The 4,772-nt window shown below is 47.6% G+C and overlaps 1 long non-coding RNA gene across 1 annotated transcript; it reads right to left on the bottom strand.

Moving 5' to 3' along the window:
- Positions 1-2,573: 2,573 nt before the first annotated feature.
- LOC140658701 (uncharacterized) lies at positions 2,574-3,970 on the bottom strand. The gene is made up of 3 exons (XR_012044819.1): positions 3,498-3,970; positions 3,174-3,322; positions 2,574-2,670 (listed from the first exon to the last, which is right to left on the bottom strand). It is a non-coding gene; the product is annotated as an uncharacterized lncRNA (long non-coding RNA).
- Between the last annotated feature and the right edge of the window lie 802 nt (positions 3,971-4,772).

Raw genomic sequence — 4,772 nt, 5'->3', positions numbered from 1 at the left:
CGGGCACATGGCCAGTGCACACAGTCACAGGACAGAACTCGGTGGCAGAAGCCATTCTGTAGATTGGCACACCACAAAGCAATACAACACTGCAGCAAAAGGATGCCGGCTCGTCACCCAGAGCCCTGCCTTTATCCCAAAAGTCCTCCACTCGCTGCTCCCTGGCAATCCCATACATCTCAGGTGGAGTGCGTGCAAAGTTTCTGAGAGCCAGAAGAGCAGATGCGTGATGGCCCTTCTGAAACATGGCGATGCTTCCCTCAAGCTCACGTTGACGCCAGGTTGTGGACTAGCACGCATGTGCACACACATGTGCACCCAGAAGGCTGGACACAACGGCTCTGGTCCCATGTCCTTTTCCCCCTTTTTCTTGCTTAAGGCAAGCGGGATGCTTGCAGCTCCTCTTCCCGTTGTCCTGGTCATGCAGTGACCTACATCCAGTGGAGACAACTGGCCTCTCTTCTCAGCATCTACAATGGGGCAAAATAACCTTTGTGTGCAGAGCTTCCACGGGTTGTCCTGGTAGTTAACGTGTAGGAGTAGAAGAATGAATTTTCTCCTGGGAATCAGCTTAGCCAGTCACATCCTTGTGTTCCCTGTGTCCTTCTAGAGTGAAACTGTGAATAAGAACAGATGAGCATAGGTGCAACCTTGATAAAATGGAACGATGCTGGTAGATAAAGGGAGTAATTAAAGGGTTAAGCCCATGGCGGTGTATGTTTCATCAGCAAAGATTAATAGTGCAGGTTTTAGCAGACCTGGTATTTCTTCTTAATTTAAAAAAAACCACAGAAAAACAAAAAACCTTTGGCAAGTCAGGCCATTTTAAATGACCAGCTTTTCCAGAGGTGTAAATCACAAAGTGCCGATCACGGTGGAGCTCCGGGGGTGGCCCCGGGAAGCGGCCGGCCACCTCCACTGCCGCGCAGGACTCCCTGCCACAGCCCCGGGGAGCCCGAGGGATGCTCCTGGGCCGGGCCGGCACCCGCACGCCTCCTGCGAGGGAGCACGGGGCCGCGGGGGCCGGAATGCCGTGCCAAAGGGAGTCCCTGAAGCAGCCCCAGCACGAGGCAATCCAGCACTAAGGAAAATCCGGGTCTGCTTTCCCCGTGGGTGTATTTGCACAGCTAACGTGGAACCGTTCTGTTGAAAGGCAGGGGTTTGTATCCTGATGGACGCGTCCTAAGAAAAGCGTCTGCTGGAAGCCAGTTGGCAGGGCCTACAGTCGTATTCAAATACGAGTAGATTAACGCGATCTCTGATGTTCTGTGGTAATTTACTTGACTTATATCATGTTATAGATAATTATCTGGCCATCCTCAAACACCTAACAGCAATGTATATCAAATCATGCACTAGATAAATATGAGTTTAGTTAACTGTAAAGTGTCTCTATTATCAATGTTAGTAAAGCACAAGAATTTGCCTTTCAGTTTAGATTTTTAAAAATTTCCAAGTGATACCCACCCCAAAATAATTTTGATGCCAAAAATTCACATATTTTCGTGATGTGTATTCCATTCCCTGTCCAAAAAAAGAAAGGCAACTTGCATATACTATTTCCAGCTTCTTTGATTACTTTCCAAAAGAAAGTTAAAGCAAAACTTCCCCTTGACAAATGTTTGCTTGCGTACTGTTGAATTTTCCAGGAATAATTTTGTTTTCTCATCCTCCACAGAAAAAGAACCCTGATAGTTCATGTAACCAGAAAACTCTGCTATCAAAAAATGAACATCAGATAATTAAACTGCTACTTTACTATTGTGGGTGGGAAAAAAATGTAACAAAAAATCTCTGATAGACTCTTTATTTTTAAAAATTTGTATGTCAGAGTATTTTTTTACAGAAAAAGTGGTAAGAAGCAATAAAGCTAGTGTCAGTAGCTGAAACAAAACTCGAAAATCAAAGCACAACCTTTTGTCAGTTTGAAAGTAAATGCTAGTCAAGATTTCCTGGACAGACACCCAGTAACCCAGATGACGAAGCTTAAAGTCACTGCTGACCTGCATAGACCCTCACACCCAGTTCCAGTCTAAGGGCCAATAAATGCACTTTGGGTCCGTCCCTTTATGGAAAAAAAATATTAGAATGACAGAATACTTTGGACAGTTTTGCATATAATACAGATTTCACATCAGTTCTAACAAAACCAGAAGAATTAATGTAATTTCCCAGCTCCTGATAAACGAAGCCTCTGGGATCGGGAAAACATTCTGCTGCTTTTGCCTGAAAATATGTCATCCACAAAGTGACGCTGAACGTTTCTCGTTTCTTGACAGGCATGTCTGCAGTGTGACTTGTGAAATAATGGAGACACAGCTTCAAGAAAGCTCTATCTCACCCATCTGCTGAAGCATTCATTTGTTACATGTACAAAACAGGAAGAGGAAGCAGCAATTTGCTCTATCAGGACAGCATCTCCTGGCAGCGTGGCTATTATGTACTACAGGTTGACATGTTGGAACCATAAAAAAACCCAAGGAAATCCAGCTTTTCAAATCAGCAGTCCAAAAGTCTTCATGCTGTCTTTAACTTTTCTCTTTCCTAAGGTGGTTAAACGTGCAAGGGACTTAGGACGCTAACCTGCAAGACACCAGGAATCCCTGCCTGCCATCGAACGCAGCAAGACCTGGAGGTGTTCAGCATCTGGTAAAGCCAGTCCCATAATGCCTACAGAAAGGTAAAAATTCAAACTTTATCTTTTACGAACACGTATGTAGTGTTCTTGTACGGAGTATGATCATCTGATTGTACATGGGCCAGTTCTTACGGCTTGCTGAGGTCCTTCACCAGCTGAACCACAGCAGAATGATGTCTCTGGGTCCTTGTCTGGAGTTTTGGCCTGACAAGCCCATCCTTTCATTTTGCACAAGGCGAAAGGATCGGAGCCGGTTAAGGGGTCCCTAAAAGCCCTACTTCCAGAAATTTTCCCAGCAGAAGACCCTGAAATTACTGCTCCCTGTCCCAACAACCCCCAGACCCAGGTGCGGATCAGTCTAGGGGAGACTGGAAGTGAACCCAGGTGCAGGAACATCATGAAGCTCTTTGGCTGCAGCACCCCAGGGAGGCTGAGGCAGCACGGACAGCCCCGTACCCGTGCCCATACCCGTACCTCTGCGGTGGGGGCCACACGCTCTGCTCCACTTCTCAGAAAAGACAGCACAAAGTCTCACCTTTTGGTTTGCTTTTTGAGTGGAAACCACATGAACCCTGTCTTCTTCGATGAAACAGAAACAACGTTGTTCCCTGGCTGTCTTCTGTTATTTCCCAGATTAGTCAGCCATCTCCAGTAGTGCCTCCTTTTGTGAAGAGAGATTTGTGCCTGTGAAAGAATAGCATAATTCTCCAAATATTTGGGCTAACAATGATGGGATTGTGCAATGCTCTCCTTCCAGTCACTTCTGGCAATAATTTATTTCATTCGCCTCAGGAGAGCAAGCGCTTTATTTCAAAAAATGCTGAATAGAGACAGCGCTGAAGATGTCCTACCATCTCACCCAGCTTTGCATCTTCTCTCAGTCTTCTTTTCCACAGCAGCTAGTTAAAAAGGTTGTATTTGCAGTAGGATACAATCAACAGCTTCATGATCTGAGAGCTTGAGGAGGGCTGAGGTTTTCTTCACAGACTGTTCCCCAGCTCCATTCTTCTCCCACAGCAATCAGGGGAACGGGGAGCCTCACTGGTCTCCTACGGCTGGGATGGAGCAGCTCCTCGCAGCTCCCAGTGAGGGCCACACATATTAACATCAGTTCCTAAAAACCAAGTGGAAGACAGAGCCGGTGCTGGACCTGTGACATCAAGTCTCTGTGCTGGGTCCGGGAACAAATGGAGACATATCCTGTAGGGTCTAGGTGACAATAAGGGATGGTGCCCTGGAGAAACAGGTCCCACTGCGTGGGGGCCCTCACAGGAACTGTTATAGCGAGAGCACAGCAGAAAAGGCATTGCCTATCCTTGGCAAGAAGCAGAAATTACTTTTTGAAAGAAGGCATCACATTCGCAAGCTGACAAAGGAGGGAGGCATGCCCATCTGACTCCGGCCGCTGATACCATCGTTTCTCAGTGTGGTTTTCTGCTACCCAGACACGTTGACTCATCCAGCCTGGGGGCTGGCTGCGGGCTCGTTGCCACTCAGAAACAGAGGGGATGGCCCTGGCTGAGCAGCTCCTGCGCAGGCACGAAGCAAAAGCCGCTTGTTTCAGAATGACTATGGGCTGTCAGGCATCAAGGCACAGAAATTGTTGCATAAAAAATACTCTTCATCTCCTCTCACACTTGGGCAACTCCTCCAAACCTTCCATTTCCCTGCGACTTCCCCATCCTTTTGCAATGGGAGTGCCCCCCACACATGCTAGATCCAGGGCCACCATACCAGTGCGCTCCCTGCATTACCCACACCAAAACCTTTCTGTGCCCCATTTCCCCTTTATTTCCCCCACTTTCCCCACGTGCTTTATTTCATCCATGTCAAGGGAAGGACATGCCCAGGTTGATGAGTCCTCCCTCGGCAGAGCGCCGGGACTGCAGCTACGCGCTTTCCAGGTTGGGGCTGGCTCGAGTCAGAGCAGGCAGAGCTGCACCCGGGTCTCCATCCCCAATCTCGGGCATCACCACGGCCACGCTTTTCTGTAGAAAGCGCATCTGGAACATGACATTGCCACTAGTCATTCTCCCCCAGCGTCACGCAGTCCAGCCTACTCTAAATAACTTTGAGCAAGTCTGAACTGAAGTTGAGATTACCATCCTTTTCACGTTAGATTCAAAGAGAAACA

This window comes from Ciconia boyciana, chromosome 12, assembly GCF_034638445.1.
Source record: "Ciconia boyciana chromosome 12, ASM3463844v1, whole genome shotgun sequence".
NCBI lineage: Eukaryota > Metazoa > Chordata > Aves > Ciconiiformes > Ciconiidae > Ciconia > Ciconia boyciana.
Note: the sequence above shows the minus strand (reverse complement) of the source record. Positions and strands in the feature narration are given on the sequence as shown.